This window comes from Rhinoderma darwinii, chromosome 1 (genome assembly GCF_050947455.1).
Source record: "Rhinoderma darwinii isolate aRhiDar2 chromosome 1, aRhiDar2.hap1, whole genome shotgun sequence".
Taxonomy (NCBI): Eukaryota; Metazoa; Chordata; class Amphibia; order Anura; family Rhinodermatidae; genus Rhinoderma; species Rhinoderma darwinii.
Window position 1 is genome coordinate 139501366 of NC_134687.1, and position 27241 is coordinate 139528606.

At 41.6% G+C, this 27241-nt stretch overlaps 1 protein-coding gene across 2 annotated transcripts in view; it reads left to right on the top strand.

Annotated features, from left to right (window-relative positions):
- The window catches only part of MAML3 (mastermind like transcriptional coactivator 3), a 375673-nt gene that overhangs the window by 131098 nt on the left and 217334 nt on the right, over positions 1–27241 (top strand). The gene's annotated exons all lie outside the window — the stretch shown is intronic.

Genomic DNA, 27241 nt, shown 5'->3' on the forward strand with positions numbered 1-27241 from the left:
TCTTTCTAACTCTCTGACTCTCCCTCTCTGACTCTTTCTCTCTCTCTGACTCTCTCTCTCTTTCTCTCTCTCTCTCTCTATATATATATATATATATATATATATATATATATATATATATATATATATATATATAACGTAAGCCGTTAGGAGTCACTGCATTGTGTATACTGTAAATGTTTACTATAATTTCACAGCACGGAGTATCTGCCCTCTCATTGACTTGGCTTATTTTATAACCAACTTCTATGGGACACTGTTTTTATCATCTTAAATAATATTACAGCCTTCACATATTTCTGTAAATTAAGAGAATTATTAAAATTGTATTGTCTGCAGACAGCTTCAAGAAAAATATATTATGTACATGGATCAGCCATAACATCAAAACTACCTGTCTAATTTGCTGTGCAGTTTTTACAGGTGAAACATGTTTAACTGCATCGCAAAATCATAACAATTTGCAGTAAACCGCGTGCGGTTTTTTCTATGCAGTTTTTCCAGCCTTTTCAAACCACAAAAAAACGCACAACAGCCGCACCGTGTGAACCTAGCCTTAAGACATAATGTGCTATAACTTTACACTCTATTAAGATTTGGTCCCCAAGTTTTATTCTCAGGGACTGCAGCTGTGGGATAGGAGGCATTATATGTTTACATATGTCTTTCCATGTAAGATTGAGGTACATATTTTCGTAGGCGGAAATATTAACTTACATATTTTTTATTATTTACAGGCTGGCCACTAAAAATGTCCCCCCTCCAAAAAAACAACACAAAAAAAAACTGGAGTCGACTTTTTATTGGTATCATTTTGGAGTACATGCAATTTTTTTTATCACTTTTTATAAAAAAAATTTGAAGGTAGGATGACCAGAAAACATCAATTCTGGCATTTATTTTTTTTTACAGCGCTCACCATGCGGGTTAAATAATGTAATCCTTTTATAGTTAGGGTAGTTACTAACTTCATAATAAAGTATTTTGTAAGGGGAAAAAAATGTTTTTTAATTATTATTTTTTTTTTATTTGGGACTTTTATTTATTTATTACAAACTTTGTTAAACTTTTTTTTTACTTTTTTCTTTAGTTTCACTATGGAACTTCACTATGGGATCTTTTGATCGCTTTTATAATACACTGCAATACTTTTGTATTCAGTGTAAAACTGACCGGCATCTGTAAGGTCATGCCTCTATGATGGCCTATCAGGCAATCACTAAAGGCAGACCTGGATTCCTTTGTTAGGCCCCCGGCTGACATTAAAAGCATCTGCACTGGGTGTGCCCATGGGGTGAGAGAGGGACCCCCCTCCCTCTGAGACCACTCAGATGCGGCAGTCGCTATTAATATATATAGCCATATATGTTGCTGTCACTTTTACATTAGTAATTCTGTCTTGGCGTTAAAGAGTTTAAAAGCGGTTGGATACAGTTCTAGAAGACCTCAGAGTGTCATACACGACTTTGCCGAGCAAACTGCAATTTCGATTAGCAATTAATTTATTCGGACTGAATTGAATCTGACGGCAGGTTTGATCGAATCGGACCTGAAACAAACTTCAGGAAATTCACGCATCTCTAGTCAGTATACCTTCCTTTTGCTGTATAGAGAAGCATAGTCGACTACGCTATTATTTCCGCTAAAAAAACGGAAACCTTACGGAATGGAAACAAGCGGAAACCAACTGCAACGGAAGCATTACCATTGAAATCAATGGTAATGCAAACGGAAGCTATGGTTTCCGTTTGGCTTTCCTTTAGTCGGTTCGTCCGACGGCAAGGTCGAACGTAACCAATGAACGGAAACTGAACACTGATGTGAACAGGCCCTAATTTAGCAGTAGCTACACCAATCTTACTGGTAGTTTGCTACATTGTATCAGTCTGGAGTCCATGCTGTTTAGCTCACAGAGCATTGCCTACACTGAATACAATTGTATCTGCTTCTCAGCAAGAACTGGACTAGGGATGTGCCGGTTTGCTGCCTCTGAAATTACTGACAAAAAAATAGATATCTTAAAAAATTGTTATGAATTGAAACACAAAGTATATTAGAAAGTTGTATAACTTATCATTAAGTCATTAAGCTTTAGTTATATCAAATGGAAAACATCTGTAATCATTTACCTTTGATTACATTAACCCCAAATGTTGTATGACTACAAACGTAAATTTGTCTTAAGGGTCAAAGGGATCCAACTTGGTCTTCTTATGACCACCTATATTTTGGGCTATATTTGTAGTGAGCAATAAATGCGGGGGACCCTTCTAACAAACTGGGATGGTTCAAAGTGGATAACCCCATTAACTATTAATATGCCATCTTCTATCCCATTATTTAGCATTTTAGAAATGCTTTACCTTCTCTTATCCTCCATTGTCAGGCTTTTGAAAATTACATAGGGGAATGGAGAGCAGTTGAAATGTCTTGTGTCTATTTCAGTTTTGGGTTGCCCTTTATCGACGATAGCCATGGAAATAAACAAAATATAGTTCTATTATGAAAATTAAGAAACCAAAGCCAAACCGATCTTTAAAGAAACTGTTTTATGGGTGGATCAATTTGCGTTGGTAATGATAAAATGTTTTGTGCATTTTGTCATTAAAAAGTTTTTTGCATTTTGTGATGAGAAAAGGCCATATGTTTTGAAGGATAACCCCATGACTAGCCATCGGTATTCAGTTATGGCCATGTCAGCTCTGGGGAAAGTGGTCGTATTTTAGAGGGAAGTACGTGGCGCCTGAACTTGTTTGCACAGAGTGAGTTTGCATTGGGTTTAGCAGTCCTATGATGAGTATACGTCTAAAAATGTCTATATCCTCTGACTAGAATAGTGCAGAACATCTCTGTTCTGATGGCAAAGCTATCCCAGTGCAGTTTCAAAATGTGAAGTGTTTTTCAATTACAGTTTGCCAGCTGTGCATGTCATGTTTTCTCAAATTGATTCTCATGGCTTAGCATCCTGTTTACGAGTTATGACCATGAAGTGCTTGATCCTTGGGGGGAGAGCAAATGTGCTTCATGCAGACACCAGGTTATGCGCTTTGCATATCATTTTTTCAGATAAATTGCAGATTAGTGTGTTGTAACTTTACATTATGTCCATCCTCATTCAGCCAAAACACACATGACCACTTCTTCTAACTTATATGTGACAGTCACAAAGATCCATCATGGAGCACCTTAGATTGATGTAGGTATGTTTGGTGGCGATGCCAATGTACATATTACTAGGGATATTGCAGTGACAACTGTTGGTAGTAGATATTATGCGCATGACCTGGCTAATAAATTGATGGCTTTCTACTGAAAACCACAGGCTTTTTCATATATTAATGCCGGCCATACACCTGAGATAGCGGTCAGCCGCACACTTGTCTGTCCGAAAGCTATTTCTCCCGACTCCACTATGTTTAGTTTAATGGTGAGAAGATAATAAGCTGCTGCCAGTCTCCTCGGGCAGTGGCTTATTTCCCACAGGAGGAAGGATCAGATTCAAATCCAACATGCCCAATCCCTCTTCCCACCCAACATCACATGAGATTGACAGACAATTTATCGTGTTACAATTAAAAAAATATTTCCTCTTTAGTTTCTTTTCTTATTAATAATACAACCAGAATTCTAATAAATGCTCTCATTATATGCTGATTTGACTACTTCAACACTTTCTTGTGAGGCCTACCAATAAACCAACCTAAACGCCTCTAATCTATCCTTAAAGTGTAGCTAAACGTTCAACAAACTTCTAACATGTCATAGTGACATGTCAGAAATTTGTATTGGTGGGGGTCCGAGCACGGAGACCCCCACCAATTGCTAGAACGAAGCAGCTGAAGTGTTCGTGTGAGCGCTCAGCTGCTTCGTGTCTGTTCAGCTATTTCCGAAAATAAATGTATCGGTGTACGGACTCAATAGAAAGTCTATGAGTCCGTACACCGATACATTTATTTCCGGAAAAAGACGAACAGAAACTAAGCAGCTGAGCGCTCACACGAACGCTTCAGCTGCTTCTTTCTAGCGATTGGTGGGGGTCTCAGTGCTCGGACCCCCACCAATCCAAACTTCTGACATGTCACTATGACATGTCAGAACTTTGTCGAACATTTAGCTACACTTTAACTCTGCGACACAACTCCTCTACTTCTTCTATTGCTCCACTGCCTCTTCTCTCTGTCTGTCCCTCCATTAGCTGTCAATAGTCCAGGGAACTTCAACCTTAAACTTTCTCATACACATTAAAGGGCCTAAAGCATTTTTCACCGATTCACTGAATAGGTAAAAAAATACTAGAATGTTGGGGTCCGACCACTGGGACCCTCACCGATTGCGGGAACAGGGGATCTCAGTCCCCCATTCCCTTCAGCCACAAGTTAGTGGTTAGCAGGAGTTTTCTTTTTTAAATCAATAGTTTTTTATTGAGATTTTGACAATTTTTTAAACTAGTCAAAACAGAACTGTGGACCGTACAACATGGACCATCAGAAAATAGTGCATAAATACAGAGAAAGCATCATAGAACCCACACATATGAGATGCACAAACATATAACAATAACAACATTGCTGTACCAAAAAGTTCAATTACAGATACATAGTGAGGCATGACATTACAAATAATATCGTGAGTCCAACCATATCTTCCAATTATGCAAACTCTTACTACGATTGGAAGGGTTTTGCAATAAGAGAGTCTCATGATGACAATTAGCGTTTACTCTATTAATTACTTCTGATAGAGAAGGCGATATATGAGATTTCCGTGATTTGGCTATGGACAACCTAGTTGCTATGAAAATGTGATGTACCACTATTCAAAATACAGAGGGAATATCCTCCAACCCAATATCAAGAACGGCCAGTTCTGGTTTATATGGAATATCTACATCAGTAAGATCTTTAATCAACTTATATACTTCTGCCCACAAAACTTTAATCGTCGAGCAGTACCACCACATGTGTATAGTGGATCCAATAGAGCCACATCCCCTCCAACAAGTATTAGAAGTACCAGAGAAGAAGTGAGCGAATCTAGACGGAGTCAGATACCATCTAAGGTGAATTTTCCGTGTGAGCTCAATATGATTAATACACCTAGAATGACGCAGAATCCATCCAGAGGCCTTCATCCAATCAGCAGCAGAGAACACCACCCCAAACTCATGTTCCCACTTCAGCATGTTAGCAGACTTTCCCGAAACAGTGCTATTCAGAAGAAGATCATAGCTACAAGAAAGTCCTTTATCATATCCCTGCCACTGAAATAGAAACTTATGAAAGGACGAAAGATTAAGGTGCTGAGCAGGGAACTCCATAGATTGCGGTTAGGAGGAGTTTTAATGGTGTGGCGCCCAGGCAGGTGCCCTTCTGCTTCATTCAGAGTCTATGGCACTGACCCCTTAAGATAAAAATTATCCAAACTCGCCGGCGACCACCTAATGTTTATGGCCATGTCCCGGCTCTTCCACGACAGCATATATCAGGGGAAAGAAGGATCTCAAAGTTGGATATCAACATTTTTAATCTTTTGTTCCCGCGGGAAGTAAGCCTCTGGCAGCGGCTTTTCCCGTCTCCCAATTGAAAACACAGGTAAAACGTATGTATATGCGGGTGTCGGGAAAATTGAATAGCTGGTTCAACCCGTTATCTCACAAACCTGTATAGTGACAAAATTGATTTAAAAAATAGAACTGCTTTTAGTGATTGGTTTTGATTTTTTTTATGGTGTATCTAATGCATGTGTTTTGTCACTTAAAGAGGCTCTGTCACCAGATTTTCAAACCCCTATCTCCTATTGCAGCAGATCGGCGCTGCAATGTAGATAACAGTAACGTTTTGTTTTTTTTCAAAAACGTGCATTTTTGGCCAAGTTATGACCATTTTTATATTTATGCAAATGAGCCTTTCTTAAGTACAACTGGGCGTGTTTAAAGTTATGTCCAACTGGGCGTGTATTGTGTTCGTTACATCTGGGCGTTTTTACTTGTTTTACTAGCTGGGCGTTGTGAATAGAAGTGTATGATGCTGACGAATCAGCATCATCCACTTCTCTTCGTTACCACCCAGCTTCTGGCAGTGCACAGACACACAGCGTGTCCGCGCTCATCCGACGCGATGAAGTTCCTGTGGGAGGAAGTGAGTGACGTCACAGCGTGATCTCGCGAGGACACGCTGTGTGTCTGTGCACTGCCAGAAGCTGGGTGGTAACGAAGAGAAGTGGATGATGCTGATTCGTCAGCATCATACACTTCTATTCACAACGCCCAGCTAGTAAAACAAGTAAAAACGCCCAGATGTACACACACAATACACGCCCACTTGGACATAACTTTAAACACGCCCAGTTGTACTTAAGAAAGGCTCAACTGCATAAATATAAAAATGGTCATAACTTGGCCAAAAATTCTCGTTTTTGAAAAAAAAAGGTTACTGTTATCTACATTGCAGCGCCGATTTGCTGCAATAGGAGATAGGGGTTTGAAAATCTGGTGACAGAGCCTCTTTAAACTTTAGTGATATCTCACTTTCTCTTTTTTTTTTTCTAAACTGATAAACTTACTTGGCCTTGGAATAAAACTTTCTGCTCTTCTGCTGTGCATAATGAGTCCAAAGTCTCAGTCTTACTGGGACACTTTAGTGAGCTGAGCTCTGCTTGCTACCTGCCCTGATCACTGAGTTACTTCCTGCTGCAAACTTTACAGTATCGGAGCCAAATAACACTTTCATTGCCACATTTATGCCTCGATTCTATGCAAAATAAGTACTTTGCAAATAAAATGTAAAGGGATTGTCTGGTTTAGAAACTCATGTTCAATTACTCAATTAGGGAGTTCTGAGTTAATAGAGAGCAGTCTCCCCACTCAGGGCGGGCCTCCATATATTTGCTATAGTCAATAGTGTCTTCAAAAAGTGTCTCTCTGGAGGACCTGTCATGTTTGTGCATTACACGGACAACAAATTGATAACAGTGTAATGCTTCATTTACCCTGCAGTGGCACTGCAGGGGATTTGAACACATGTTACTGAAGGGGAACCTTCTAAAGAAAAGGGATTGTCCAAAGTCATTACAATTACAGTAAAAAAATGCACAATTTTTTTTACCTTTTTTTTTCCCATAGTCATACTCACTAACCTAATACAGATCATAATTCTGCACTACTCTTTTCTGCAAGGCAAATCTAACATGGTAAATTAGATAGTCTATACCAGGTTCCTGCTGCCATAGAGAGCAGTGCATGATGCTGATTGGTCAGCGTCATACACTACCCTGTACAACGCCCACTTGGTCTAAAGTAAAATTACGCCCACTTGGGCATTAAGCAACTCATTAGCATAAATCTAAAATCGCTAATAAAGTGGTAAAAATAGATCGTTTTTTTTAAATAAAAAGCATTACTGTCACCTACATTACAGCGCCCATCTCCTTATACAGGAGATAGGCCACTTATAATGTGGTGACAGAGCCTCTTTAAACTTAGACCAGGCAGAAGATGTGCCAAACTTATCAGTTGTCCATGCTATGGGATAAATTTGGCACATCTTGCTAGATATTTTAAACATTTTTCTCTTCCCTACGCCACCTCATGGTTGGATTACTTTAGACCAATATTTTGGTCTAAAGCGAAGTCTCCTTTTCACTAAGCCACACCATTTTCTAGAGACTTTCCAAAACGGCCTAGTTAATCGCAAAAAGTGTATAAAACACATAATAAATCTGGTGCAAGGCATGTATGTCAGTTTGGTAAATATTAAGATAGAACTCTGCCGCATTTGCCTTAGTAAATCTCCCCAGATGTGTCTTTAAAGAGGCTCTGTCACCAGATTTTGCAACCCCTATCTGCTATTGCAGCAGATCGGCGCTGCAATGTAGATAAGAGTAACGTTTTTATTTTTAAAAAACTAGCATTTTTGGCCAAGTTATGACCATTATTGTATTTATGTAAATGAGGCTTGCAAAAGTCCAACTGGGCGTGTTTAAAGTAAAAGTCCAACTGGGCGTGTATTGTGTTCGTTACATCGGGCGTGTTTACTTCTTTTACTAGCTGGGGGTTCTGACGAGAAGTATCATCCACTTCTCTTCAGAACGCCCAGCTTCTGGCAGTGCACAGACACAGCGTGTTCTCGAGAGATCACGCTGTGTCGTCACTCACTTCCTGCCCCAGGTCCTGCATCGTGTCGGACGAGCAAGGACACATCGGCACCAGAGGCTACAGTTGATTCTGCAGCAGCATCGGCGTTTGCAGGTAAGTCGATGTAGCTACTTACCTGCAAACGCTGATGCTGCTGCAGAATCAACTGTAGCCTCTGGTGCCGATGTGGCCGACACGATGCAGGACCTGGGGCAGGAAGTGAGTGACGTCACAGCGTGATCTCTCGAGAACATGCTGTGTGTCTGCACTGCCAGAAGCTGGGCGTTCTGAAGAGAAGTGGATGATAGTTCTCGTCAGAACGCCCAGCTAGTAAAAGAAGTAAAAACGCCCCGATGTGCACACATAATACACGCCCAGTTGGACTTTTACTGTAAACACGCCCAGTTGTACTTTTGCAAGCCTCATTTGCATAAATACAAAAATGGTCATAACTTGGCCAAAAATACTCGTTTTTTAAAAATAAAAACGTTACTGTAATCTCCATTGCAGCGCCGATCTGCTGCAATAGCAGATAGGGGTTGCAAAATCTGGTGACAGAGCCTCTTTAAAGAGGCTCTGTCACCACATTATAAGTGCCATATCTCTTACATAATGTGATTGGCGCTGTAATGTAGATTACAGCAGTGTTTTTTATTTAGAAAAACAATACATTTTGACCAAATTATGACCTATTTTAGATTTATGCTAATGACTTTCTTAATGCCCAACTGGGCGTTTTTTATCTTTTGACCAAGTGGGCCTTGTATAGAGAAGTGTATGACACTGACCAATCAGCGTCATACACTTCTCTTCATTCATGTACTCAGACATCGTGATCTTGCTAGATCACGATGTGCTGCCACTTACTCACACATTAACGTTACTGAAGTGTCTTGAGAGTGAATAGACATCGCTTCCAGCCAGGACGGGATGTCTATTCACAATCCCTATACTTCGGTAACGTTTGTGTGGGACTTAATGACAGCAAGCATGATCTCGCGAGATCACGCTGTAAATCACAGCACAGCGTGATCTTGATGTGCTGTGCTGTAAGTCCCACACAAACGTTACCGAAGTGTCGGGATTGTGAATAGACATCCCGTCCTGGCTGGAAGTGATGTCTATTCACTGTCAGGACACTTCAGTAACGTTAATGTGTGTGTGTGTATGTGTCTGCACATAGTGAACCACTCAGGATCACTATGTGCTGAATACATGAATGGAGAGAAGTGTATGACGCTGATTGGTCAGCGTCATACACTTCTCTCCACAACGCCCACTTGGTCAAAAGTAAAAACACGCCCAGTTGGTCATTAAGAAAGTCATTAGCATAAAGCTAATATCGCTCATAACTTAGTGAAAATAGATCGTTTTTCTAAATAAAAAACACTGCTGTTACCTACATTACAGCGCCAATCTCATTATGTAAGAGATAGGGCTCTTATAATGTGGTGACAGAGCCTCTTTAACTTACCATCTACCTAAAAATAGACACATGATACATGACTTGGTTGGAAAATATTAGCCACGGCCTTCTTTATTCAAGTAATCTTTAAACATACTTTACTCAATAAATACTTTAACTTGATTAACCAATCATGTATTATTAAACTTAAAGGGGTTCAGCCATAATCTTGGACCCAATTTTAAACCAGTGAAAGAGTCCACCCATCTAGTTAATGACTTTACCCCAAACGACAGACATCGACTCGCAGAGACGATTTGTGCCCCTCCCCAACGAATGGCTAACTCCACCATAGCCTGGATGTCTAAATTAAAAATATCCAGACCTATTTCTGACAAGTAAACCCCATCTTCAAAGTAAATGCTGGCCTCACCACTTTCCAGGTCAATGTGACTAAAACAAAATCTCCATAGCAGGGACATAAACTTGCTGATCAACCTATTGATTCTCTTTTTAATTTGTCAAAATATTTAGAGTTGTCTTTGTAAGCAGACCATACCCATCTAGGTATTACTTCAGAAAAAATAAGCCTAGCATCTAGAAACAATCGTGAAATCTTGGCCAAGGCGTCTTCATCTGGAAAGCCAGTTCCATAGTACCACTTTTAACCATATCATTACCAACTAGGTGGATGATAATAACATCAATATCCGGATAAGGCCTCATGCCCACTTCAGTTATTTTCTTCAGAGTGCTATCCAGTTTTTTAACTGATAGCTCCCGGACACATTCATTTCAAGGAGGCCATGTACTTGTTTTGTTTTAACGGAACCGTGTGTCCGTTCCTACAAAAATACGACAGGTCCTACTCCTGTCTGTTTTTGACGGAACAGTCGTCAGCCTTTTCATTGATTTGGTCCATCAAACAACGGACTGCACCCGGAAGCCATCCGTGTGTGGTCCATGTTTCACGGATCCGTCATTAGCGGCCATACGACGGCCAACGGAAGTGTGCATGAGGCCTAGGAATCACTCATCTGAATGAAAAATCAAATCAATCAAACCTTCCCATCTCTTTCCCCGAACATCTGCCAAGAAGATGTAGACTTCTTCCGGCGACATTGAAAGGTTGGGACCATACCACCTCTAACTGGCCCTCTTCTGGGCCCAGTGGACAATTGAGTGACCGAGGATCCAAACTGTAAAAACTAGAAATACACAATAAACCAGCAGTTGATGGCAAACCTATTATACCAATGAGATGACCATCTCCCAATTCTCTTGATTACCGACTCTTTCAAACCTGTCCTAGCTGCTGCTGTCTCTGCACCATTCTGAAATGAGTGGGTGGAGAAACGTTGACCACCCAAACCCAAATGGGACATACACTTTGAAAGAACAGCATGAAACTGAGAGATCCTCGTGTACCAAAAAGTGTAATTCACCACCCACCAGTCCTAATGACATATCACTGTAAACAGCTCTCATCAGGTAAATCCTTTAGTCCGTGACTAGACCAATGGGAATCCAGCACCCCTACATTTAAGAAACGAACCTGCTTTAAAGATAAAACAGTTTGTCCAAGTAATTCCCCAAAACAAAGGCACCGAAAAACATTAACTGGAATGTAACAAAAAATAACCCGACTTTAAATTGGGAAGAACATTAAACATGTGTAACAGAACAAAGATTAGATAGCAACGTGGGCTGATAGATCAACTCCCAACCAGAAAATGAGAATTATTCCTATAACTTTTGAGTACCTGCTTAATGATAAAAACAAATTACAAAAATACAAAACTACATGCTCCTAACAATAAAAAGAAGAGGCTGAATATCTAGCAGAGAAAGAACACTATCGTGACCATGCGGATACATAGCTTTTTCATGTTGCAGCTGCCACCAATTGTTGCAACAATCCCATTGCTAAGACCATATTATGCCCCAGAGGTGCTCTGGACATTGCTCCCCGTCCTTGTCGGCCCAAAGCACCAGCTCTCTCCGACTGGATCCGGGAAAGAGTATCCGCAATTAATATAGTGGTTCCTGGCATGTGTACTGCCTTCCCTTGGCACCGCAGCCATATTTTTTTTATATATTTTTTTTCTCACTGCTTTCCAAAAGCCATAACTTTTTTTTATTTTTGGCACCATTAAATGTACCATATAATGTACTGGGAAACTGAGAAGAAATTCTTTGTGGGGTGGAATGGGAAATTTTTTTTAAAACGGATCCTGCATTGTTTATTTCGTTTCTTTTATTACGCCGTTCACAGTGCGGTAAAAACGGCACGTTAACTTTATGCTGCAGGCAGATACGATAACAGCGAAGACAAATTTATATTTCTTTTATGTTTTACCACTTTTAAAAAGAAAAAACAATTTGTAATTAAATTTGTTTTGTATCGCCATAACTTTTTTTCATTTGAGTGGTGTGAGGGCTTTTTTTGGGTACCAATTTGGGGTTTTATTCCATTTTTTGGAGGCGATAAGATGACCAAAACACAGCACTTGATTCTGTGTTTGCTGTTATTGATCTATTGGACTGTATCATCGATTCTTTTTGTTTGCCTCCTACCTACCGACCCTGGAACGTGACCCCTACTATTTTTCAGTACCACTGCCTACAACTACCGTTACGGATCCGCACTTGAGACTGTACTCCTAAATAGTAAGTGTGCTATTTGTCATTTCTATTCCGTTGGTAATTTATCGGTTGTTGTTTTGGGAGACTATTTCGGGGGTTCAGCGATCAGGGGATTCTTCGACCTGAAGACCAAGACCCTATACTAGGGTTGGAGGGTGAAAAGCCGAGGGTCCCCTGGAATCCGCTCCCCGGTCTAGCCACCAGAAACCCTGTACGACACGGTGGGTTCACTATACCCTCTGCCGTCCCAAAATATTATTACTACGCTATATTGGAGGGAGACCGTCACAATAGTTCCCACTTCTATTTTTACAGTAGTTTAATGGAAAAATGGGCAAAGGCTTTTTTTTTTTTTTACTTTTAATATTTTTTTTCAACATTAAAAAATACTTTATTTAACTGTTTTTACTTTTTTTTGTCCCCTGGGAGACTTGAACAAGGGATCATTTGATCGCTGTTACCATACACTGCAATACTTAGGTACTGCAGTGTATGGTATTTTTTACCTACTTTTCCCTGGATGAGCACACAGATGGCAGACCTGGGGACCTTTAGTTGGCCCCCAGGCTATTATGACAACCATTGTCACGCCACGATCGCATCACAGGGGCACCGATGGGCTGTTGGGGAATGCGCCACCCTCTTTCTAATGGCTTAGATGCCGCAGTCGCTATTGACTGCAACATCCAAGTGGTTTAACAGCCTGGAATGGAGTTATCTCCAATCCTGGCTGTTGCAGTGAGGTGTCGACTATATGTTAAAGCCTGAGTATGGAGCAGGTTCAGCCATTGTCACTTAGTTACATCATATTGTCACCAAGGGGTTAATCCAAATATTTAATTAAAAAAATACCACCACCAAGTCCCGTAAAAGCTTAACCACCAAGGCACATTTGGATGACAAACAATTTATTACATACATCACTACCTTATTATTGGTGTGAATTAAAATACCTTTATTTTCAAACTGTTTATCCCAAAGAAGTATGGACACAGTAGGAAATAATTCTAAACAAAGAAGTAACTGCACCATTCTCAATCCAAGAAGGATGCCACCTGCTAGCACACTAGTGCCCTGACTAAAAGGCTCCAAAACCTACTGACCCTTCTGCGTCAGTAAACAAGTCCAGATGATGTGTCGACACAAACTATTTCTGCCACAAGGACCGTCCTTAGAATTTCTTTATAAATTCAAACTAAACAATTGTATCCTCCATAAACTCTTTACATATGCAAATATGAAAAGTTGGATTTATAATAGATGAAATAATACTAACAAGCCATCTACTAAATATCCTACTCATGGGCATGGCTCTGGAGGCACGAGCCAACAGACCAAGCAATGATTGAATTTCTTTAACCATTTTTTTTTCTAAATCAATAAACCACAAATTAGGGAACTAGGTTTTTTTTTTTTTTTTTAAGGGGAAGGCGAAACTCCAAGGACACAAAATTGATGCCAATACCCAGGTACTCAATGTAAGTAGAAGTTAAACAGTTTCCTCTAAAGCTAAAGGAGCACCAAAGTTGCAAAAAATAAAAAATAAATCAACAAAAAACGAGCATGAGAACCTTTGGGATTAATAAATAAAACAATCATCCAAATAGTGGATAATTCCACCCTTTATAATTTCCACCAAAAGCATCCACTCCAAGAATGTAGAAAAAGTTTCAAAGTAAAAACAAGACCATAAACAACCCATTGGTAAACAATTACCAAAATAAAATGAACCCTTAAAATTAAAACCCAAAGGATATGTTCACACACACTGTTTTTAGATGTAATTCGGGCGTTTTACGCCTCGAATTACACCTGAAAAAATGGCTCCATTACGCCTACAAACATCTGTCCATTGCTTTCAATGGGTTTTATGATGTTCTATTCCCACGAGGTGTAATTTTACGTGTCGCTGTCAAAAGAAGGCGCGTAAATAGACACCCGCGTCAAAGAAGTGCATGTCACTTCTTGGGACGTTTTTGGAGCCGTTTTTCATTGACTCCATTGAAAAACAACTCCAATAACGTCCGTAAAATACGCCGCGAGAAACGGGAGTTGCTAAAAAACGTCTGAAAATCAGGAGCTGTTTTCAGGCGAAAACAGCTCCATAATTTCAGACGTATTTTGCTACTGCGTGTGAACATACCCAAAGAATTAAATGTGACTTGATTCATAAAAAGAAAATGAAGGCAGACTGAATATCTGCCTTCGCCATCAATGCACATGGCCCAAAACTCCTAACAGCTACAGCCTGATCAAAGCTAGAATAACAAACTGTAGCCAAAGACTTGTCAATTTCATCATTTAATGACCGCCTAAAGGGGAATGATAATATATGCATAATACAAAAGAATAATAAGTCGGTAGTAGATGGCCGCTGTACGTCCCGGGTAGTCCTGACGTTGACCTCGCCCTGAAGAAGGGGATTACTTATTCTGCAGCCCCTTTGAGCACTGAAACCTCTCTGCAGATGCTACCTCCATTGCCTGCTGCTCCTGGACCAGGATCACCACCGCTGCCGGAAGAACCAGTGGACATCTCTGCTGCTTCATCCGGAGGGGAGTGCCAACTAAGAACCTCTTCTAGCCAGGCTGGAGCATCTTCCTCCCCGATCATTTTCCATAGTTCAGCGACCACCTCCTCCATCACTTGCACCTTCTCTCTTTTCAGTGCTTATGAAATGCTTTAATCATTCAGATACAATCCTAATATACCTGTCAACTCGATTAAATAGAATTGTATAAAACAAAGATAATTTTAAAAGGGGTTTCCAGCTTTTCCATTATCTTCTGTCAGCTACTTATGACCTAAAATATTAAATGGGCACACATTCACTTTTTAATCCCCCACTGTTCCTGATCAGATCATCCAATCCGACTTAAAAACCACATGTAAAATGAGAGCATGTGTAATAGCGTGTGTTTTTCTATAGACATAGGTCTAAGAATATTTGCTATAACTGCAAATCCCAGCTGTCAACTGCGCTATTTATTACGTAAAAAAAACAGAAACCTTACGGAACGGAGACAAATGGAAACCATTAGCAACGGAAGCATTACCATTTAAATCAATGGTAATGCAAACGGAAGATATAGTTTACGTTTGCCTTTCCGTTGATAGGTTGCTTCGATAGAAAGGTCTGACGGAACCCATCAACGGAAACCGAACACTGATGTGAACACACCCTAAACTTTAATTAGTAAATAGTTGTTCTTGTTTTTGCCTGTTTGCTGCTGTTTCTGAGTCAATCTAAAATAAGTTTTTTTTTGTTCTCTTTTTTTTTTGTGTGGCTGTGCCTGTATTCCATGAAGCTGACTCTGTACAAAATAATTATACCTATACACTGATCTAGAAGACACACCAAAGCCGCTTGTGTGACCTATCCCTTAGTAATGAAAGTAAATTACTGTAGAGCAAAATAATTTCCCCCTGTGTAGTCTGTGATGAGGATTAACCGATAGAACAGGAGTTGTTCCTAGCCTGTGTGTGGAGGGAGTATCGCATTACTGCTGTTACATGACTATACACCTTGCCGAGCTTATTTTAGAAATAAAGTGTGGAGGGAAGGATAAGAAAAGGCTTTTTACATCACCATGGGCCTGAAATGGTTGTTTCAGTACAGTAAGTAGCTATTAGCTGTGCGTTAGATGTTCATTGGAGGCTGAGATGATAATTAAATTGTGCCTTTGTGTCTCTGTCTTTTCCAATGTGCGCTATCTTCCTCCAAGTTTCCAATATAAATAATTTTCATTTGCTCTTTAGGATTCTTGCAAGTCCATGATTATAAGCTCTATGTTCTTCTAGTCATGGCCATGTCTTTATTGATTGTTTAGTCAAATACCTATTGAGTTCAGCAAAGAACGTCAACAAGTTGAGCTGGATACAGGCCATACGGGGGTAAGCCATAGTTAGAGGATATTCAGGGATATCTCTCCCAATTATCTTATTGTATATGGAAAAGTTTAATATTTTTAAAATAAATATTCAAATCTTAAAAGGATTCTCTAGTACAAGGGCGGGGAACGTCTGGCCCGTGGGCCGTGTAAGGCCCACGGGATCATTTTGTCCGGCCCGGCCTCACTCAGACCAGTGGCAGCGGCGGTTTGAGTAAGGTCGTTGCGTGCCGGCCCAAGAGTGGATCAGTCTGGCCACCTGACCCGAGTCAGTGACGTGAGGTTAAGTGACTGAACTGTGCCTGTCCAAGAGTGGACCAGTCCGGTCACCTGACCGGAGTCAGTGATATGAGGTCATTTGACTGGACTGGTCCACTCCCGGGCCGGCACAGTCCAGTCATCTGACCTCACGTCAGTGACGTGAGGTCAGGTGACCGGATTGATCCACTACTGCCACAGCACGCCCCAACCTCACTCTGACCGTCGCTATTCCCTCCTTGGCTCCGTCCACCCTACTCACATTTAGGAGCAGGAGAAGGGCGGCGCCAAGTATGGCGGCGGCGGTCTGAGTGACGTCGTTGCATGCCGGCCCAAGAGTGGACCAGTCCGGTCACCTGACCTGAGTCAGTGACGTGAGGTCAGGTGACTGGACTGGTCCACTCTCGTCACAGCACGCCCCGACCTCATGCTGCCGCCGTGTCATTCCCTCCTTGGCTCCGTCCGTGCACCCTATTTACTCAAAGTGAGGTCCAAGTGACTTAAAGGTTTCTTTTTTCATGTAGGACATTTATGATACATCCACAGGATATGTCATAAATGTCCGATAGATTCGGGTCCCACCACTGGGACTTGCCCCTATCTCTAGAACGGGGCACCTAAACATCGTTCTACCACTTTGTGTTGTGCTGAAGCTTGTGAATTCGGGCCATGAAGAAGAAAACAGCGTAGCTCGCTGAGCTGCACTGTTTCCTAAGTCCCATAGAACTGAATAGTAGTTACGGAAATAGTGTAGCTTGCATGCTACGCTGCTTCCATAACTGTCATTCACTACTATGGGAGTTACGGAAACAGCGCAGCTCAGCGAGCTACGCTGTTATCTTCTTCATTGTCGGAAATCATCAGGAACACAGAGAGGTAGAACAGGGTTTAAGGGCCCCCGTTCTAGAGATAAGTGTGGGTCTCCGAGGTGGAACCCGCATTTATCTGACTTTCATGAGATATCCTATGGATAGGTCGTAAATTTCCCTGATGGGAAAACCCCTTTAAGTAAGTAAGTCTGAAAAACTTACTGCTGCGAGCAGTTCTTTTCAAAACTTATCAAAGAGACGACTGCACTCCAGACTGACCGACGCAGGAGCAACATCATCAATACCGGCTAACATCACACACCTCACCAAAGAGAAGCAGTTCCCACTATCGCATTAGGGGTGAGTTAATTAAATGTTTGACCAAATATAGCAGGCAAGTTTTTAAGTTGATAATTTTGTATGGTTGGCGAATGATGTTAGAAATATGCAAATGGCCATCGGCAGAAAAACAGTTCCGCACCCCTGCTCTAGTACAATGACAATTGCAATTAAGTCCAGAATCACACACCTACAGTAGTTTTGGTGCAATTTTTGGCTCAGTTTTATCTAGCCAAACACAGGAGTGGACATGAAAAAAGGAGATCAATCTGTTTTTTCTTTCATTTCTTTTGTATCTAGTTGTGGCTTTGGCTAAAAAACTGAGAAACTGCGTCGGGATTCGTGCCAAAAAACGGCCAAAATCAGCCTCTATTGATTTCAATGGAAGGCAGAGGCGGGTTTTTCCCAGGCGAGTTTTTTCCCGGGGCAGCTTTCAGCCGCTCGCAAGAAATAAAAACGGCATGTCCTTTCTCGAAAAAACCTGCGGCGCTCGTTTCCAAGCATTTTTCGCAACGTTTTTTGCCCGCAGTCCTTACATTAGCTTTAATGGCTGTGGGTGAAAAACGCAGGTGAAAAATGCTAAAAAGCCCAGGCAGGTCAAAATCTGCCTCAAAATTCCTGAAGGAATTCTGAGGCAGATTTTGTCTGCGTGCAGAAAACTGTGTGAACAGGGCCTCATAGAACTGTGACTGAAACACAATATCTGAAAACACCAATAGTGATAGCCAGCAAGGATGTATTGTCCACAAAAGCTGAATGAGTCATTGGATACATGCCTGCATGCATGCTCATAGCTATCCAGCATAATGGTGTACATTGGCGTAACTATAGGGGTCGCAATTGCGACCAGGCCCCAAAGCCAGGAGGGCCCACGGCCCCCCGCACCACATCAATAAAAAGTTACTATAGTAACTGGGGCCTATGTAATAAACGACATGGACCCCCATTACTATAGTAACTGACAGTATTTACCTTCCTTCTTCCGGAGTGCAGCGGAGGTCCTGATGTCACAACGCTGTGCGCAGCACATGACGTCACAACGCTATGAGCTGCGCACAATATCCCGACCCTGGATGGAGTCAGGACCTCCGCTGCGGCCGAAGAGGAGGGTAAGTTTAATATCACTGTCTGCTAGAGCTGATGGGCCGGGGTCCGACACCCGGGACCCCCGCCAATCAGTTGTTTTGAAGGGGGTGCAGCGCTCGTACGAGCACTACTTCCCCTACATTCCGGTCACTTTCTCACACTGAATCGCCGACACTGATGTGTCAGCAATTCACAGTGTGAGCAAGTAAGGGAAGTGAAGGGGCAGCAGCGCTTGTACGAGCGCTGCACCCCCTTCAAAACAGCTGATTGGCGGGGGTCCCGGCAATTGATGGCCTATCCTGAGGATAGGCCATCAATGTTTAGGGACTGGACAAACCCTTTAAGCCTACCATGTGGTAGGCTTAGATACAGGGCCCCAGCAGACCATAATCTTATACTGTATAAGATTACTGTCTGCTGAAAACGGATCTAAGCCTACTTTGTGTTAGGCTGTATTCATATCAGCGTTGCCCTTCCGTTGAAGGGTTCCGTCTGAGGTTTCCGTCAAATTAACCCCTCATCGGAAAGGCAAACTGAAACCTCAGCTTCCGTTTCCCCCACGATTGATCTCCATGGTAACGGAAACGTTGCTAAAGGTTTCCGTTTGTCACCGTTGTGACAGGGTTCCGTTGTTCTTGACGCAACCACTAGTGAGGTCGACTGATGTTAACAGGTGATGTGAACAGGCCCTTACTAATGTTTTTCTTTTGTGGTTGTGTTTTTTTACAGCTTCGGATGTTGCACTAAGGCCGGGTTTACACGAGCGTGTGCGTTTTGCGCACGCAAAAAACGCAGCGTTTTGCGTGCGCAAAAGCCACTTAACAGCTCCGTGTGTCATCCCCGTATGATGCGCGGCTGCGTGATTTTCGCGTAGCCGCCATCATTATGACACTCCGTTTGGATGTTTGTAAACAGAAAAGCACATATATAGGACATGTCGTGAGTTTTTCGCAACAGACTCACGTTGCGCAAAAATGACGGACTGTCTGCACTGCCCCATAGACTAACATAGGTCCGTACGACATGCGTGAAAATTGCGCGCATTGCACGGACGTATTACACGTTCGTCTAAACAAGCCCTAAGTCGGATTTGAGGACTGCGTCGATGATGACTTTTTTTTATTATCAATAAAATGGTTAATGAGGGTTGTGTGGGTTTTTTTTATTTCAATAAACCTATTTTTTCTATGTCTGTATTTTTTTTAAACTTTATTACTACAGCCTTATTAATAGCTGCTGGCTGATTGACAGCGTCTATTACTAAGGCGGGGCTTAGTGTTAGCCGGTGCAGAAGCCAACACTAACCCCCATTACCCCGGTACCCACCACCACCAGGGGTGCCAGGAAGAGCCGGGAACTATCCAGGGCACTGGGGCGGCTGCAGGCTGGTATTATTAGGCTGGGAAAGTCCAAAAACAGTGGCCCTTCCCACCCTGGTAACGCTAGCATGCTGCTGCTATGTTGTATCTGGCTGGTTATCAAAAATGGGGGGGGGACCCGTGTCATAAAAAAAAAAAAAATTTATTGGAAAGAACGATGTGGGGTCCCCCATTTTGATAACCAGCCAGATACAACATAGCAGCAGCAGCCTAGCATTACCAGGGTGGTAAAGGCCACTGTTTTTGGGCTTCCCCAGCCTAATAATACCAGCCTGCGGCCGCCCCAGTGTCCCTCCATTACTACAGATGATCGGGTACTGGATCGTACCCGGCTCTTCCCGGTTCCCCTGGGGGCGGTGGGTACTGGGGTAATAATGGGGGTTAGTGTTAGCCTCTTCATGTCTAACATTAAGCCTCGCCTTAGTAATGGACGTTGTCAATCAGTCAGCAGCTATTACTAAGGTAGCAGTAATAAAGTTTAGAAAAATACAAAGATATAGAAAAAACATTTTATTTAAATAAAAATCCCACGCAACCCTCGTTATCTATTTTATTGAGAATAAAAAAGCAGTCATCGAAGTAGTCCTCAAATCCGACGTAGTCCAAGGACTGAACCTGTAAAAAACCACAAACACAAAAATAATTAGTAAGGCCTCATGCACACGACCATATCCGCAAATACTGACCGTAACTTCCGTATTGCTTTATAGTCATCAGCAACGTACCCATTTCTACTGAATGGTATACGCATCTGTATTGCATCCGTATATACGGATCTGAAAAAAAACTGCGTGTTTAATGGGAAATCCCCTTTGTGTTGCTTAGCAACACTTCTGTATTTGCGGATGGCTATCCGTATTTGCGGACGCACTTCTGTAGCCATCCGCAATTTTGGCTTCCCCCATAGACTTCTATGGAGGAGTCCGTGCCGCAATTGCGCACCAAAAACGGACATGCTCCATAATTCCCGGCACAGTTCTGTGGCACGGACACTCATCCGTAGCGATACGGAAAGGTGTCCGCGTTCAATGGAAGTGAATGGGTCCGCTTTTGCGGACCGCATTTGCGGTCCACAAAAACTGAGGTTTTCTACGGTCGTGTGCATGGGGCCTAACACATAAAAAAGCAAAACAATTCTTATACTTACCTTTCCTGGGTCCAGCGCTTGAGCCGCAATGTCAGCGAGCTGGGCCCTATATCTAATCCTATCATGTGTGATACTGTCTGCTGAGCCACTGTATCTAATCCTATCATCTGTGATACTGTCTGCTGAGCCCCTGTATCTAATCCTATCATGTGTGATACTGTCTGCTGGGCCTTATATCTAATCCTACGATGTGTGATACTGTCTGCTGAGCCACTGTATCTAATCCTATCATGTGTGATACTGTCTGCTGAGCCACTGTATCTAATCCTATCATGTGTGATACTGTCTGCTGGGCCTTATATCTAATCCTATCATGTGTGATACTGTCTGCTAAGCCACTGTATCTAATCCTATCCATAGCTATAGGGTCATAGTTCTATAGATATGCTGTCTCCTATATATACATACACGTACACACATTTTTTTGGGGGGGGGGGGTATATGTATTGGGGCTATTTCCCCTGACATTTCAAGACCTTAGTGACGCCCCTGGCTGCTAGTGCTGCATCGTTGGGTCACTTAGGAGACCCAGCGATGCAGCTGAAAGCTGCAGGCCATCGGCCATGAGAAGTTTTTTTAGGGGGGCCCAAGAAGAACCTTTGCATCGGGGCCCATGATCCTTTTGCTACGCCCCTGATAGTTTATTTACACATTGTGGTCATTAAGGCCCCATGCACACGACCGTAATTTTCATCCGTAATAACGGAATCCGTAATTGCGGATGAAATTGCAGACCCATTCATTTCTATCGGCCATGGACACCTTTCCCTATATTTACGGATATGTGTCTAGGCTGTAGAAATGATCCGCAAAATATCGAACATATTTTTGTTTGCAATTGTGACACGGACTCACCCATAGAAGTCTATGGGCGCTTCCGTATTTGCGGACGGCTACGCATGTGTATCCAAAGCCGTCTGATCTGCATTTGAGGACAGTAAAAACTATTATGGCTGTGTGCATGAGGCCTGAAAGGAATATGCCACGATTTTTGCAAAACCGATGCGTTTTGCCTCAATTTTGCGGAAATCACAGCAAAAACTGCGACATGAATTCAATGTTTTAATACACCCTGTGAGGCCTTATTGTGGTGATTTAAAAATATTAAAAATAATTTGCTATAGTGCATTATAAAAAAGGTAATCACTTCATGCCAACATTTAGTACACAATTTTCTTGTACTTTCGTTGCTAGTACTGAAATCAACGGATTTAGGCCCTGTTCTCAATTGCTAAAGTAGCACTAACCATATCAGAGCTGATGCTTTCTCCATAGGGAAAAAATTTATAAATAAAAATAACCAAAAAAGTAGTGGATTAAAAAGGAATGGGAAATATAAAGGAAGACCTTATACTTATCCTTCCTCCTGGATTCACTTCTGGCTTTGGCTCAAACTCCATCAAAATCTGCAACAAAAACTCGATATGTGTTTCCAGCCTTACATACCGAAGGCAGTACCTTGCTAAATATTTGTCCAACTATTTTCACTATAATCATCTATGGAGATGTATCTTACCCTTGAACTACCTATCTAAGTAGTGTATCTTACCTATGAATGAAAGTACTATAAATGTCATACACAGCCCTTTATCCTAACAGGCAGTATTAGTGATAATAGAAATAAATTATACTATTCATTCATAATAATAGAGCCAGCATAGCATTGTGTAGAAATTGATCAAGGATAGTTTTGTGTTGTAAGAGAATTATGTGATGTGTGTAGACACAAAGCTTATGGACTTTTTAGTTAGATTATGAAGCGAGACTGTTATCCAGCAAATGTCACTGCCAGTTTATTGTATTTCAAATTATATTATGTGAAATTGTCCTCCAGAGATGTGGCAGTATTGATCTGACTTCAGGGTCAGGTCTCTTTTGCACCAAGGGAGGGCAATTAAAGGGGTTTTCCAGCCGATAAAAATTGATGGCGTATACGCAGAATAGGCCATCAGTAGCAGGGTCTGACTCCCGGGACCCCAGCCGATCAACTTTAAAGGGCCCGCAGCGCTCGTGCAAGCGCTGCTTCTCCTTCATTTCTTCTTGCTCAGTGTGAATGTTCGACACACATTTAGTGGCGATTCATAGGTATTGCAGCCTTTTTTTTCCCTGCAGTTTTATTTCTTTTAAATGTTTATTGCCATGGATTTATCCAAGACAGATGGCTAATCACCAACTATTGTTTATTGGCCATTTTAGAGGGGGAAAAAAACCCATCTCACAATAGCTGGACTCACATGGAGCAATGTTACATTCTGTTCAGCAGCACATGAGATGTGTCAATTAGGAGGGTATGCTGTCTACTAGGTTTTACTATAGTATCCACATAGTTGCTGCCCATCCATGATCTCTGTTGTTTTTAATAAACAAATGAGGGTAAAATGAACAGGCTCACAATACCACTTGAAGGACGGTTAGGAATCTGGAGACATTGGGGTAGATTCAATAATGAACATGTGACAGAATTCTGGTGCACGTGTCGCGCTACATTTGGAAATTGTTTTAGATACTTTATGCGACTCACCCAACAAGAGGGTGTGGTTTAGCAGCAAAGGGCGTGTCCAAGAGGCAAGGGATGTGGCTTTAGAAGCACCAAATTGCGCCAAAACCAAGTAAGCCAAGTAAGTAATGTAAGCCACCCAAGAGGTGATAGCAAGTTAGATAGAAGTGTCTAAAGATTCCCCAAATTTATCATTCAGCATGACCCACTGTCATAAATTTGGCGCATCTCGTGTAATTCTAAGCTGTCTGAATTTAAGACACTATTATTAAAGGGAATGTGTCGCTAGAATTTTTTTTTTTAGTTAAACAGTTAGTATATAAATGATGACACATTGTTTTAATTTTTTTAATTTTTTAGTCAGAAAATATTATAAATTAGATTCTAATTTATAACATTTCCATGTGCTGGTCACTAGAGGGAGCAATTCCCAAAATTGCAGCATTGGCAGGTGGTAAAGCAACCTCATTGCTTTATGCTGCAAAATTGGAGAAGACACACTCGCTCTAGTGTGCTCACACAATCCCCCCTCCCTTATCCTGGCTAGTGCCAGTAGAATGGAGGGGGTTGAATGTTCAAACGTCCTACACTGTGTGCCGCCATTTTTTGAGCGAATGCACAGTGTGGGAGGATTAGATACAGTGGTAATCACACAGTTTAACACGAACATACACACACATCACAAACACAAACATAACTTGCCTGCTCCTGCCATCGTTGCCGCCGCCACTCCTGGTCCTTGCGTCTGACCATATGGCCGGAAGTCGTCATCTTACTGTCCAGCCGCGGCTTTCGGTCCACATGAAAATGGCGCCGGATGTCGCTCTGCCGAAGACCTTCCTTTTGGTCTGTGTGGGAGCGGCGCATGCGCGCATGCGCCGTTCCCACACAGATGGCGTACGCTATAGTGAATGGAACGGCTCCCATTCCCATTCTCTATGGGGATGTATATGCCGTATTCATCTCTGTATGTGTCGTTAATCGACACATACAGAGATGAAAAAAAAAATGTCAGCCCCCATAGAGAAGTAAAAGAAAGAAAAAAGAAAAACGTACAACACAAAATCACAAATAAATAAAATTAATTTTAATGACATACTAAAAGCCATAATATATATATATATATATATATATATATATATATATATATATATAAAAAAAACAAACATTTGGGACACCGTCCCTTTAAATCTGCCCTGTTAGTGAAAGTCCTTGACTTCTAAATTCTTCTACAACCGATAAAACATTCTTTTGTTCCAGCTCTGAAAATCAGTAAATCTCATTGAAGGTTTCAGGAAATACTAGCAGGAAAGGTAACAAGTTAATCCCTTAATGACCGGAGTCGCCTTGCAAGATAACCCTTGTAGAGTTGCCTTATGGCTCCTGGATGTTTTAGAGCCCTCACAAGTGATCATCTGTACAGTTCTATGTTAGTGGTTTATGTACATATACCTGGTTTAGCTTTTATTAACACTGTATTTCCTTGCTTTAATAGAAACATACTATTATAGATGATCGATATTTCCCAGAGACTACTTCCATGCCTATTGACAGGATGAGATTGCAGTGTCACAGATTTGCTGTGCATTATCTGTATGCATTCCTCCTCCTCCTCCTCTGCAGATGGCTGTCATGTTAGAGGGATTACACAGGTTAATGTAGACAGCCCTAAGTGGTATCTATTGGCTCAGCCCCATGATATCAAACATTCTTAATCTATATCTGTGTGATCAGCGCTGAGCCAATAATAACTCTCTCCGGTCAATGTGATTTGACACAGCAGATCCCTGTTTGATTTGCTGTAAATCCACGCTGCATTCCCCAGGAATGGTTCTTGTCTTGTAGAGGGAGTGTTGATAATGATGGTGATTTAGACGTGCAGGCACACAAACCACCAATACCAGACATGGTGCCACACTGATTAAGTGGGTGATGCCTTGAAGAGCCCACAAGCTAATCATTATTTGCGGTAATGAAGCAAGACAATTATTAATATTGACTTTGCATTTATAGTATTAATATAAAAATGATCAATTACTATGAGGATGGCAGGAATAGAAGCAAACAGTGTCAAATAAAGGACTTCAGCTCTCAAGAGGACTTGTACTGTTTGATGTTCTGATGGAGATGGTAGATATGTGAAATATAACTGCAAATCTCAATTTCTACTGTCACTTTCTTTATCCACAGTGTTAAAGAAAAGACGTAGTTATCATTATTTTATTTATTTATCCTTTATTAGCCAAATCATTATGATTGATTCTTGTATTAAAACTTTCCCCTGTATCCATGAAAAGCTAGAATGTTAGCTGGTAGATTGGTGAAGTGCCATGGCAGACTGTAAAAATTGCAACGATTGTAGCAGCTTCAAAGAACATCTTTCACTTTCTGGCGTACCCGGCACATCTGTGCAATACACAAACAGTCCATTGATTTCATTTCAATTAGTAATGTGTAATGCTTCATTTAAACTGTGGTGGCACTGCAGGGAAATTGAACACTTGCTGCTTGGTTCACCTGCAGTTTACAGCTGATCACTGGGTTCCACAGCATCGCAACAACCTGTGAAAAGGTGCATCCGTGCTCAGCGCTGCGGGACGTGATGTCACACATTCCCCATAGGTGAGAATCTATGGAGGGATGCGTGATGCGTGATAAAAAACGAACATGTCCTTTTTTCGCACGGACCCTTCACACGATCCATTGAAACAACGGCTGTGTGAACGGACACATTGAATTACATAGGTCCGTGGGACGGCCGCTGTTTCAACGGCCGCCCCACGAACGTTTAACACGTTCGTGTGAATAAGCCCTTATTAATATGCACTGAACATGCATGGACCAACCTGCAAGACATCTCTAGTGCTTATCTTGAAGAGGTTACAATTTTATCTGCCATGAAAATTAAACATGGCCAATATTACTTTCCTTCAGTAGCAGATTTAGGGTATGTGCACACGACCTATTTTCAGACATAATGGAGGTGTTTTACGCCTCGAATTACGCCTGAAAAGACGCCTCCAATACGTTGGCAAACATTTTCCTATTGCCTGCAATGGGTCTTACGATGTTCTGTGCAGACGAGCTGTCATTTTACGCGTCGCTGTCAAAAGACGGCGCGTAAAATTACGCCCGCGTCAAAGAAGTGCAGGACACTTCTTGGGACGTAATTGAAGCCTTTTTTCATTGACTCCATTGAAAAACAGCTCCAATTACGTCCGTAAAATACACCGCGTAATTTCAGACGTATCTTGCGTTGCCGTGTGAACATACCCTTAGACGAATTAGGAGCCATTTAGATAACTCCAGGAGCCGTTTTCATTTTGTTAGTAGTCAGGCAATAATAACTTTCATTGACATCAACAGAAAACAACCAAAAAGGTTGGGAACAAGCGGAATTGTCTACTCGGCGCTTGGGATTTTTGGCATTCTGTTTGGCGCTGTCCTTTATATTATTAGGTATTGTTGACAAGATTGGCAAACACATTCGAAGATTATTGTTAACAACGTTGCCCCTCACCTTCCTCTTCCACTTTTTGTAAATTGGAGTTTTCCTCTTGTGTTTTTACAAATAGATGAGCTTCTAGTTTGTTTGCCAAGAAGAAATCAGTCTAATATTTTCATGTATGAAAAACTGGGAGATTAGTTCTAAAG